The sequence below is a fragment of the Neofelis nebulosa genome, chromosome 1 (genome assembly GCF_028018385.1).
Source record: "Neofelis nebulosa isolate mNeoNeb1 chromosome 1, mNeoNeb1.pri, whole genome shotgun sequence".
NCBI classification, from domain to species: Eukaryota; Metazoa; Chordata; class Mammalia; order Carnivora; family Felidae; genus Neofelis; species Neofelis nebulosa.
Genome location: NC_080782.1, coordinates 1,734,786 through 1,748,458, shown reverse-complemented (window position 1 = coordinate 1,748,458; position 13,673 = coordinate 1,734,786).

The following is a 13,673-nucleotide window of genomic DNA, read 5'->3' as shown; positions in this document are numbered from 1 at the left end:
TTCTGCACAACTTCATTAAAAACATTTTGCATAAATAATGCAAAATGATTTAGGGGCGCCTGGGTGGCTCAGTCGGTTGAGCGGCCGACTTCGGCTCAGGTCATGATCTCACGGTCCGTGAGTTCGAGCCCCGCGTCGGGCTCTGTGCTGACCGCTCATAGCCTGGAGCCTGTTTCAGATTCTGTGTCTCCCTCTCTCTCTGACCCTCCCCCGTTCATGCTCTGTCTCTCTCTGTCTCAAAAATAAATAAACGTTAAAAAAAATTTAAAAAAAAAAATAATGCAAAATGATTTCTCATGGTAAAATATGTAGACAGTAACAAAGAAGAAAAAATTGAAATCACAGACCTGTGTTTCCAATTTAAAAAGCCAGAAAAAGAAGTGCAAATTCAATGTAGTTCAAGTAGAAGGAAAATGAAGAGTAGAACAGAAGTCAATGAAATAGAAAACAGAAAAGCAATAGAGAAAATTAACAAAATCCAAAGTTAGTTCATTGACAATATTAACATGAGGTATAATCTCCTAGTAAGATTCATGAATGACTGGACAGGACTACCTACCCTAAAGACATTTGAAATCTAAATGATATGCAATAGCCTTTAAATATTCTTAGGATATATATACATAGGTGTCCCCACTCACCTGGTAATCAATTTTACAACGTAGAAGAAATGGATTAATTCAAAGGAAACCACAACTTAGAAAAACTTACACATGAAGAGATAGAAAATATGAATAGTCCTACAGTCATTAGAAACTTCATTTGTAATAAAAATCTTTCCCACAAAGGACACTCCATATTATGCCATTGGTAAATTTTATCAAAGATTTAGAGAAGAAAGAGTGGAAATAGTACCGATTTTATGCAAACACTTTCAGGAAGTACAGAAAAGGGACACATTCCCCAACTCATTTGGTAAAGCGAACAGTTCCCTAGCAACAAAATCTGAGAAGGATTTTGCAAAAATAAAGAAGCCACCTTTATGACAACACTAGGCACAAATATTCTGTAAAGGATTGGCAAATTGAGTCCAGCAGTGTATGTGATGCTTTGGTAGGTTTTATCCCAGAAAAGCAAAGTTGATTAACATTTGACAGTCAATCACTAAAGCTCATCAACTCATAGGGAATGATCTGCCTACTTCTTAAGTCCATGGCACTTACAGCTATTAGTGAAACAGTGGCTACTCTTTTCAGCGAATAATATACTAATATATACTAATCCAGACTATTAGCAAGTTGGTTTAATGAAAAGAATCTATGGAGAAAATTTATCTGTGTGGATAAAATGTAAAGTACATACTTAGCACAGTAGATTCTAAAATATCTGCATACATAGGTTTCAAAGATTTTGGTTTCATCAACTCTATAATGGAGTTTCTTCTGAATGTGAATTTGCCTACATGACTTCCTTGTTTTGTGTATCCACATGAGTTTTAAGCCGACCCCTTTGCGTGTGTAATGCAATAATCCCAGTTCTTCCTGATTTCTCCAATCCAGAGAGGACTGTGACAGTCTGAAGAGGGAAGAATGCCTAGTCCTGATCTACCCTTCTGCAGGTTACTCAGAATAAGACAATTTTCGTGATGGAGTTGCTAAGATAATGTCAATGTCTTCTAAAATTAGACATAAAACACTCCTTCTGCCATAATTGTCTAGCAACTCCAAAATATCTAATAAACTATAATTGATCTTGTTTTTAAAAAATGTTTATTTATTTATTGGGGGGGGGGGAGGGACAGAGACAGAGGGAGAGAGAGAATCCCAAGCAGGCTCTGTCCTGTCAGCATAGAGCCTGATGTGGGGCTCAAACTCACAAACCATGAGGTCTTGACCTGAGCTAAAATCAAGAGTCAGATGCTTAACTGACTCAGCCACCCAGAAACCCCTAAACTCGAATTTTAAAGTATAGAAACAAAGCCTTTTAGTGTATTTATATAATATAGCTAATCAATAAACAAGTGCTTTTAAGAACTATTATTTATTTCATCTCCGATATTCTCTGTGTAATATAGAGGGTGTGTGTGTGTGTGTGTGTGTGTGTGTGTGCATGTGCCCTCTTATGTAAACAAAGAAATTAATGTGTGTAAGCCTAATGAAAATATCTGCTTTTAATGGAGGGCTGATGCCAGAACGCACATCTGAGCCTGTGGAGCGGGCAGGTATTCGCAAAGCTCCAAGGTGTGGAAGGCCAGACACGGCCCTATCTATTTGGCAAAGTCATATTTAATACTCTTACCTAAGCCACAGTAGCCCTTAGCTGTCCACTCCAGGACAGGGTCAGAGAAGCAGAGCAGGAGTAGGTTAGATGTGGAAAGCTGGAAGATGGAATGCAGAATATCCAAACCAAGTGGTAAGGTCAGTTTGGATCCATATCAGGTCATGAAGATTTGCCGGATTCCTTACTGGGGAGGGGGACTGTGGCAAATGAGAGCAGGGGACAAGACATCTAATGCGAGGGCGACCCTCAGCTGGCCCAGGAAAATCATGTTTAGGGATATTTTATGATGGTATGGTCTCTGCCCATGAGCATGACCCCCAGTCTTGAGAGCACAGCAGGGAGGGGGCTACAGAGTTGGTAGGTGGGGACAGTGATTATCCAGTAGGATAATCCAGCTGTCCAGCAAAGGCTGAGAGTGTGTGTATGTTTTAAAATGAATTATTCATGTGCCAGTAAAGACTCTTAGTATGAAAAGGAAGCCCTCTTTGGTAATATTTATACATTTCCATTCATGCGTTGGAAATACAACACAGACTTACATAGAAAAAAAAATCATCGGTTCGGTATTAAGTTCATAAATTTCCTCATTTGATATGTAGGAAATAACAGTCCCTTTTTCTAGATATGGCAACATAAGCCCAGATGTCCAACATCCCTCTTTCAAAAGCCAACAGTGATAATCAAAGGAAGCTAAAAATAGATTCAGTGCAGGAATCTGGGAAAGGGTATCATTAGAATGCCAGAAGGTTTAACGAGTTTCTTGGATATAGAGCACAGATGGGGCTAGATTAAAACAAGTCATGAGACTCACATGTCCCGTCACGGAACAGCCTCCCGCTTCTTGGCAATGCTCCCAATACTCTCTGAAATGAGTGTGTTAGAACTGGACGCAAAAGAAGAACCCCTCTGTCTGGACCCCACATCTCCTTTCGGGGACAGACCAGTAGAATTCAGCAGTAGCTGTGCCAGAAGATCGTAGAGAGAGAGGCACCACCATGCAGAAACCTCAGTACAGCTCGTCCTCTCCTGCCTGAAAACTCCCCCCGAGACGCTGAGGCCCTGACAGCCTGGAGGCTGCTCTCCTGACCCAGCGGGGTTGCTCTCAAACAAAAGACAGCACGGGGCGCCTGGGTGGCGCAGTCGGTTAAGCGTCCGACTTCAGCCAGGTCACGATCTCGCGGTCCGTGAGTTCGAGCCCCGCGTCAGGCTCTGGGCTGATGGCTCGGAGCCTGGAGCCTGTTTCCGATTCTGTGTCTCCCTCTCTCTCTGCCCCTGCCCCGTTCATGCTTTGTCTCTCTCTGTCCCAAAAATAAATAAAAAAACGTTGAAAAAAAAAATTTAAAAAAAAAAAAACAAAAGACAGCAAAGCTCTGCATCAGTGGACTTAGCCCCAAGAAATCTAGAGTAGAGGCGTCACTGAACATAAAACTAGCTGGAGAACACCGGGCCCTGGAACAGCGGTTTCAGGAAACACGGGAGGAAAATACCAGAAGGGCAAATGAGGTGGGATCCCTCCCGGCCTCCGGGACTTTCCCGTGGGCATGGCATCCCTCAGCAGGGGACCTGAACTCACCGCTCAGCGTTTCAGCATAGAATGAAGTTCTTTCTAGCAGCATCAGGGAACCTGTATAGAAAATAAATTGTAAGCATGCATACTGAGACCTGCTTCTATTTAAGCAGGAAAATGCAGGAAAACCAATATAGAATGTGGAAAAACATTCTACTTTGCAAAATAAACATATGTATACATATATTATATATATATACATTATAATATATATGCATATATATGCATATAATATATATATATATATATATATATATATATATATACACACACACACATAATATATGTATAAGGCTAAAAAGGAGGGAGAAATTCTTCTGGAAAAAATACTAAATGCAACTTATGTGCATTCAGAATCTGTGTTTGTACTCCCCCTGAATGTGAAGAAAATAGAAACTTTGAACTAGCACATTAATAACAAGAGATGAAGGTAAGAGAATGTGGTGGGGTTCAGGAGGAGGGGGGAAAATAATACCTCAGGGTGATTACAATGTATAAGGAGCAGGAAGATTCAGAATCAGTAACCAACACTGATTCAGACTTACCGAAGAAAAACTCAAGGGGCACCGGGTGGCTCAGTCGGTTCAGCATCCGACTCTTGACTTCAGCTCAGGTCATGATCTCGAGGTTCGTGAGTTCGAGCCCCACGTCAGGCTCTGTGCTGGCGGTGCAGATCCTGCTTGGGATTCTGTCTCCCTCTCTCTCTGTCCCTCCCCTGCTGCTCTCTCTTTCTCTCAAATAAAAACAAAACAAAACAAAAAAACCCTCAAGAAATCTTTCCCAAAAGCAGATGTATAGGACAGGGAGACAAAGGTCTTCAAAGGGAAAAAGAGAAGAAAACAGAGATAAAACCCAGACATTGGGTTCCTGAAAAAGAAATCACCTCAAGATGGCCCTTTTTTTTTCTCTTGACACTTTGACTCCCTTAGTTTTTTTCTTGACGAGTTGTTTCCATCTGGCATCATTTCTCTTCAACGTGAAGAACCTTATTAAGCATTTCTTGCACTAAAGGGTGGCTGACGATCTACTTCCTTCCTTTTCTTTTATCGAAAAATCTCATTATGTCACCTTTGTCTTGAAGACTTTTCCTGCAAATAGAAGTCTGGGTTAACCTACATTTTTAACAGGTGCTACTCCACTGTCCTCAGGCCACCATTGTTTTGAGTTAGAAGTCAGCTGGCTGTGAATCATCGGTCCTTCATATGCAATGTGTCATTTTTCCCAGGCTGGTCTAAACATTTTGGTTCCCCTGGTCTACATCAGCTTCTCTGTAATGTACCCAGACCTGCTTCCTTTTGTATTTATTCTGCCGTGGTCCGCTGAGATTCACTGAGTTTCATAAATCTTTACATTTTTGTGTTTCATCAAATTTGGGAAGATTATGGTCACGTTTCCTGAAATATTTTTTTTTCCTCAGTCTCTCTTCTTGCTCCTTTTTGGACTCCAATCATATGCATGTCAGCTCTCATTATATTGTACACCTTTAATTTTCTTCAATTGGTTTTTCTTTCCCTTCTTCAGACTGTACAATTTCTATTGATTTAATTTTTTTCCACATTTTTTTTTGAGAGAGAGAGAGAAAGAAAGACAGAACATGAGCAGGGGAGGGGCAGAGAGAGAGGGAGACACAGAATCAGAAGCAGGCTCCAGGCTCCGAGCCGTCAGCACAGAGCTCGACTCGGGGCTCGAACTCACCAACCGTGAGATCGTGACCTGTGCCGAAGTCAGGTGCCCAACGGACTGAGCCACCTAGACGCCCCTCTATCGATTTTTAAACAAATGCAGTGAGTTTTCTGCCATTTCCTCCCCGCTGTGTAGCCCATTTAGTGATCGTTAAAAAGTCAGATATCGTCATTTTTAGCTTTACAATTGTGTTTTTTTCCTTTTGTTTTAGTTTACATTTCTCCGCTGATACCTGCTCCCTTGATATTCATTACACGCATCCTTTCCTTTACATCCTTGAGCAGCGATGACAGCTGCTTCAAAATCCAGTTCTGCTAGTTGTGGCGTCTGGATGGTGGAGCTGCTTCTCGCCGATTTTGCCTTTTCTCCAGATAGCCTGTCATGGTCTTCTGTTTCCTCATCGTAGGCATTGTGAGGAAGATGTTGTAGAAACTCTAGATTTTTTTCTGTGCCTCAGAAGACTTGTGCTTTCGTTTTTAAGCATGCAGTTAGCTGGGCGGAACTCAAAGTGCAAATCCCTCTGCCCCGGGATGAGCCACAGCTCCCGTCCGGCACAAGTCCTTCGACCTCAGCTGGGCTGCTTGAACTGCGATCTCTGTGTGAACAGCTCGTGCATCAGCCAGTAATTTGGGCAGAATAAGTATGTAGATTTTGGCTCTCTCAGCTCTCTCTTTTTTTAAATTTTTTTAATATGAAATTCATTGTCAAACTGGTTTCCATACAACACCCAGTGCTCGTCCCAACAGGTGCCCTCCTCCATGCCCATCCCCCGCCCAACCCTCCCTCCCACCTCCCATCAACCCTTAGCGTATTCTCAGTTTTCTAAGAGTCTCTTATGGTTTGTCAGCTCTCTTTTTATACACCGTATGAAACAGTAGAGGCAGTGGGCATTGTGTTTTATTTCTGATTTCATAGAAAGCTCTTAGAATATTTAGGAATTACCAATCCCTATTTTTGAGGATTTAAATATGAATTGGGATGAATTTAATTAAATGTCTTTTCTTCATCTCTGAAGATGATTATATGATTTCTCTCCTCATTTCTCTTTTTTTTAATGTTTATTTATTTTTGAGAGAGAGCAAGTAGGGGAGGGGCCGAGAGAGGGAAGGAGACAGAGAATCCCAAGCAGGCTCCCTATCACCAGCACAGAACCCGACGCAGGGCTTGAACTCACAAACTGTGAGAGCATGACCTAGCTGAAAGCGAGAGTCAGACACCCAACTGACTCAGCCACCCAGGCGCCCCATGACCTCTCTCCTTATTTCTAGTTGCTGACTTTCTAAATATTATTGAACCACCTTGTAGTTTTGGAATTTCCTCAGGTGCCCACCAAGTCTTATTTAGTGTGTATTTTACACTTGGCTAAGTGCCTTTTTAAGGATTTTAAAAGATCATATATTTTTAGAGCAGCCTGAAATTCAGAGCAAAGTTGAGAGGAAGATACCGAGATTTCCCATATATCCTGTCTCCCCATACGCATGCCAGCCCCACTGTCAACTCCACCACCAGACCGGTATGTTTCTTACAACCGACAGACCTGTACTGACACATCGTAAACGTCCAAGGCCCACGGATTACACCAGGGTTCACTCTTGCTGTTGTACATTCCATGGGTCCGGATAAATGCCTAATTCATAAATCTATCCACCGTTATTGTGCTATACAGAGTAGTTTCACTGTCCTAAAACATCTTCTGTGTTCTGCCTTCTCAAACCTCCCTCTCCCCCAATCCCTGGAAACCATTATCCTTTCACTGTCTTTAGAGTTTTTGCGTATTCTAGAATGCCATATGGTCGGAATCACATCGTAAGTAGCATTTGGAGATTGTCTTCTTCCGCTTAGAACCATGCATTTAAGGTTCCTCAATATCTTCTCAAGGCTCTATAGTTTCTTTCTTTTTAGCAGTGAATAATATTATATAATAATATTCCACTGTCTATATGTATCAAACTCTGACCATTCACTGACTGAAGGGAGTCTTCATTGCCTCTACCACTTGCCAGTTACGAATAAGCTGCTGTGAACCTCCATGTGCAAATTTTGCGTATGTGTAAGTTTTCAGCTCTTCTGGGTAAATGCCAACGAATGAGATTTTCGGATCATATGGTAAGAGTATGTTTGGTTTTGTAAGAAACTGCTACACTGTGTTCCAAGGTGGCTGCCCTGGTTTTCATTGCCTCCAGGAGTGCTAAGAGTTCCTTTCTGTTCCACATCTGCCCTAGAATTGTGTGTTGTCAGTATTCCAGATTTTAGTCATTCCAGTGGGTGTGCAGAGATCTCATTGTTGTTTTCATTTGAACTTCCTGATGACATATGAGGTGAAGCCTCTTTTCGCCTGTATCTCCTTTTGGGTGAGGTGTCTGTGGAGGGATTTTGCCCATTTTCCAGCCCAGCTTTTTTCCTGTTGTTGAGATTTAGGAGTTCTTTGTATATGTTGCGTAACAGACCTATAGCAGACGCATCTCTGGCAAATACTTTCTCCCAGCCTGTGACTGGTCTTCTTCTCTTGACTCAGTCTTCTGCACAAGTGTTTCGTCCGCTTGTTTTCGTGAGGCCCAGCTTATCATGGACCACGCAAGTCACTGCCACATTCAAGGGCATCTGGGTTTTCTCCTCTATGCTCTTCTAAGAGTTTCATGTATATCAAAATACATATTTCTGAGCATCTAAAACTCCGATAGCAAAATTGAAAGAACAGCCACCGGGGAAAAGCACTCGCATATACATAACTTACTTAAGATTCATAGCCTCAATAAGTAGTGAGGGGCACCCGGGTGGCTCAGTGGGTTAAGCGTCCGACTTCAGCTCAGGTCATGATCTCACGGTTCATGAGTTTGAGCCCCGCATCGGGCTCTGTGCTGACAGCCTAGAGCCTGGAACCTGCTTTGGATTCTGTGTCTCCCTCTCTTTGTCCCTCCCCCACTCATGCTCTGTCTCTCTCTCTCTCTCAAAAAGAAATAAAGACTAGAAAATAAATTAAAAAAATAAGTAATGAGGCTTTACAAATCAATTGTAACTATTTTAAGAGAGCAGTACAAAGATAACAAAGTAGGTATGTAGAGAATAATCGTAAAAAAAAATTAGCCAACATTTTCTTTCAAACTGGTGAGTAAAAAAGAAATCAAAGTAGTGGGAAATCTGGCAATTGCATAGGGACTCTCAAAATAGGGACAATTTTCCAAGAAGGTGTATTAATTTCTACCTTTTTCAGAGTGTTGATGAAAGTAGAAATTGGTAACATTTTCTAGAAAATAGCCTTGTCAGGAAATATCAAAAACCTCTTAAAGTACCCTGTGTTAGGGCTGAACAGTTCTGTTTCTGGGGATTTAACATAAAGTAATCAGAGATGGGGCGCCTGGGTGGTCAGTCAGCTAAGCGTCTGATTTTGGGTCAGGTCATGATCTTATGGTTCGTGGGTTCAAGCCCTGCGTCAGATTCTGTGCCTGGAGCCTCCTTGAGATTCTGTGTCTCTCTCTCTCTCTGCCCCTCTCCTGCTTGCGTTCTCTCTCTCTCCCTCTCTCTCTCTCTCTCAAAAATAAATAAACATTAAAAAATTTTTAAAAAGTAATCAGAGCTGTTTAAATAAAGATAATCTTAACTTTCATTGTTACATGAATAATTATGCTGCGTCATAGAGTATTTATTAAATACATTTGAGACACTCAAAACGTAGATTATTTTACAGATATCAAAATAATTGTCAGGACCATATTTAATAATATGAAGAAATGCTACTCTAGCCTTTTACATTTCTATTTCCAACAAAAATATTCATAGAAATAAGACTGAAAAAGTACAAATACCAAACAGTTCAAAGTTATATCATCTAAAATGTAGGACTACAGGAGGTATTTTCTTCTTATGCCTTTTGCAATTTGCTGACTTATCTGCATGTATCTTAATATATAATATATGTCATAATAATGTAATATATGTCAATATGTCAGTATGTATTCTTATTAATAAAATAATAATATGCAGTTACACATTGTGTTACATACAACAGATATGACCTGAATCATCTACTGATCTATTATCTATCTTTAAAAAATAGGTCACGTGCAAGAAAAGCTTCTCGAGGTCATCAGTTTTGTCACTCTGGGCTTCCCCTTGCCGACGGTTCCGTGGAAAGAATACAGACCCTTGTAAACCTCATTTTTTAGAGTAAGGTCTTCTCTGTGCATCGGACTGTATACCTTCATTTGTGCACTTTGTGAGTGTGAGGACTGTGAACTCAGAGCGACAGGACAGTCGCACTACGTTTCCGGGTAACTGATCACTTTGCTAACCACCTTGGCTTCCACGGGACGAAACAGAGTCCCTGCTCGCTAACGAAGGGTGATGCTGCGTCATGTCACCACGCCTCCCTCACTCAGGCTTGTCACATTGCAGTTAAGTGCTAACCAATAGGGTTTTTTTTTTTTTTGAGGGGAAACCGAGGGACTTTTTGGCTTCCAGCAGAAGCGTTCCTTTCGCGATCTCCGAAGTCCACAATTTGCCAGGGAAGTTTAAATGCCAGGGTCCTGGAGCGACACCTATTTCCAGATCATTCCTCTATTTTACCTCCATGCTCCGTAATCGCCCTGCAGGTGGTTGTGAATCTGTGCCCGTGTGCGGGTGTGCAGGGCGTGTGCGTGCCCGTGTTTGTGTCCGCACGCGGGTCGGCCTCACCAGGACCTTCTGCGGCGCCGCTGGCCTTCGCGGGTGGGGTTGGGCCGGGCTGGCCTCCACTCGCCCCGGCAGAGGCCCAGCGTCTCCCGCCCGCCTGCCCCCCGCCCCACAGGACAACCCCAGCCACGCACCCACAGAAGCTCCGTCTCAGCCTCTGCCTCCACGGCGCTCAAACTAAACCACTTCCTGTGAAGCGTCTTTTTTCTTTAAATAAAGACCTCTTTACCTTAAAAAGTGGTACCCTTGCCTCTTCCGTCGGAACATGCCGAGCACTTTTGGCCAAGGTGGTTTCTACTTTGCTCCTCCATTCTGGCCGCTGCCTGACCTTCCCCAGTGTGCTGCTTGCGCGGCGGCCGGCGCCCCTGCCCCTCTGGCCGTCTGTTCCATGCGTGGACGGACCACGCTCACGAACATGCAGCTGGGGGTGAGCGGCCTGCCGGCTTCCCACGGCCACTCCTGGTCTTTCTTATGTTAAAGGTCAGATTCTTCAGGAAAGAGATGCCTCCTGCTCCCCGCCCCGGTATGAGTTGTTTCTAGGTCTACACCTGCAGGAATGGGCTCGTCCCCCCCCACCCAGCCTGCTTTCCCCGCCGAGCCTCCGGTCCACGGGGCTAAAGTCCCTCATCTCCCTGGCTGTCCTGAAGCAGACCACACACACATACGCAACCACACACAGACACGCACATGCACACACACACAGCCACACACACACTCAGACACACACTTCACACGTGCACACACACACGTGCACACACTTCACATGCACACACTTCACACGTGCACACACACACTCACATGCACACATACACACAGGGTGTCTTTGAGGCCAACAGGTTCTGAACAGTAAGGGTGGTAATCTGAGGCCTGTATCATTTTCTCTTTCCCCATAAATTAAAATCATTTCCTTTAATGACTGACTCAGAGGTTTACCCCTGTCCATACATTAATCATTTCCAAAACTCACCGTCATTAGAAGTCTCTACAAGATACTTGTCTTTCGGCAGTGGCTTGCTTGCTGTAATTGAGGTGTTCAGCGGATTGGAAATGACGTCATCAGAGAGAAATGGTTGAGTCGGCTGGAAGGGGGTCAAAGCTTCCTCACAGGGAGAGCAGAAGTGCCCGAAGGCATAGTCGTGTTCACTTATTAAAGGTTTATGCATTCCATGCAATTAAGAGGAATCCTGGATGGCGAGTCTCCCCTCCCTCAGAGGAGCCCTCTCTGCCAGGCTGAGATTCGCGGTGCTCCACAGAAAGGAACCGTGACGTTCCGACGGGTGGGGCTCATTGTACCTACTTTTCCCTAGACTTCGTAGAAGATGGGTTTCCCAGGCTCAGTTTGAGTCGCCTTATTCGTACGCGGTACGGATGTGCTTTACGTTAAGGTCTCAGAACAGGGGGTGATCCTTCAGGTTCCTTTGTGACGTTTCTATGGTTTGCATGAAACCACGAACCGCATCACCCGAGGATGAAATAAGCCTTTTTCCCACTACCAAGTTCAAACTTTACGACACCTGACTTCACCGTTTTCTAAAAAAGAAATTTTAGGTTTTTTTTTTAATGTTTATTTATTTTTGAGAGAGAGACAGTGAGAGAGACAGAGCTCGAGAGGGGAAGGGCCAGAGAGAGAGGGAGACACAGAATCCCAAGCAGCTCCAGGCTCCGAGCCGTCAGCCCAGAGCCCGACTCGGGGCTTGAACTCACGAACTGCGAGATCATGACCTGAACCCAAGTCGGACGCTTAACCGAATGAGCCACCCGGGTGCCCCAACTTCACTGTTTTCATTGCTTGGGAAGCGTGCTCCCTGCGTGTGCTCCAGACCCACAGCCAGGTCCCAGACGGCGGTGCCTTGGCCGAGAGACGTGGGCGGACAGAGCTCGCGTGTGAATGTGCCAGAAGGCTGTTTTTGTTGCCGGTGACACACCGCGGATCCCTGGGGACGTGGGTCAGGATGCCCACCTCCGAGCGGTAGCAGCCCCGCGTATGACATCTACCTCCCAACGAAACGTAACTAACCGCCTACTGTGCACGGGAGGCCTCACGGGGGCGCATCTGACCAGCGCCTCTGTTGCCTGAGCCGCAAATGGTGCCCTTACCAGACAGGAGGCTGGAGAAAGGAGGGGAATCACTGGGAATCACGTTTAGGCTACCGCGCCCCATGTATCGTAAACCTCCACGCGCACACGGACCCCCGCACCCCCACCCCGAGTCGTCCCGTTCGCTTCTCAAAGCCAAGTCTGCCAGGCACGTGCCCAGGCGGGAGCAGCAGGGCCTCGGGAGTCAGAGCGGACGCGGGAAGCCCGCAGCGGGTGGGGCGCCCCGGGCGGGCCTCCTGACACCTTCCGAGAGCCGTCCGGCTGCCAGCAACCTCGGAGGCTTCGACTCTGCCGGCCGGCCTTGTCCGGTCCCTGCTGCCTCTTATCTCCGTGCTGATCTGCGTCCGCAAACGAACTGCGCGTCCGCGGGTCCCGTGTCCGGGCCGGTCCCGGACACCAAGGGTGAGGCCTGTGACGGCAGCACCCCCGGAAGGAGCCGTTGGGGGTTCCTGCACGTGGCCATGGGGACTGCAGGTCCCAGGGTGCCCACAGGGGCTGACGCTTGAGGCCGGGAGGTCGTCTACGTGGCCCCCCCCTCCGCTGTCACAGAGGAGACACTGCCCGGAGTATTCACGTTCAGTGGTCTCAGTCCCGCCCTGAGAACGATCTCTGCGACACCTCGGCCCCCCTTGGCCAGCCACGTCCCCCACCCCACTGAGGGGCATCACCTGCCCAAGGCCCAGACCGGCCGTTCCCCAGCCCCCCCGCCCCCAATATCTGCTCCAAAAGCCAATCCTGTGGATCTGGGCTCAAAGTGCTTCTCAACCAATGAACTTTTCTCCCTCCTCCCTGTCCCCGGCGAGCCCCAAGTCACCCCAGCTTCCTACCTGGGTCTCTGCAGCACGCCCCCTTGCCCCGGCCATCCTCCCGGTGTCCCCTGTCCCCCCCATCAGCTCTCCACCCTCCTCTGTGAACTTTGCCCGGCCTTGTGCTCCAGCTGCTTTGACCCAAGTGGCCTCCCCTTGACTCTCAGAATTAGACCCCAGCTCCGCCCCCAGGCCCCTGGGCCCTGCGGCCTCTGCCCCGCCTCCCCCCAGGTGCCAGTGTGGGTGCGGTTCAGGGCCCGCCATGGGGTCTGCCCTCTGCCCTCTGCCCTCAGTTTAGCTCACTCTCAGCAGCCGGCTTCTCCCCTCCTGCCCCGCTCTGCCCAGCGACCTCCCTGCAGGGTTCTGCCTGTCCTCAGAGCCAGGGGTGCCGTACTGCTCACCTCACCTCCAGCCAGAGGCCCAGCGTCTGGCCTCCACAGAGCACAGGCTTCTCATGGTTCAGATCACCCCTGTGCCTCAGTTCCAGGGCCGCCCTTGATCTTTAGCATGGATTCAGTAAGTGTGCTGATTGTGTTTTGGGGTTGGAGGTGGGGAGGGAAGAAGGAAGGAAGGAAGGAAGGAAGGAAGGAAGGAAGGAAGGAAGAAGGGAGGGAGGGAGGAAGGAAGGAAAG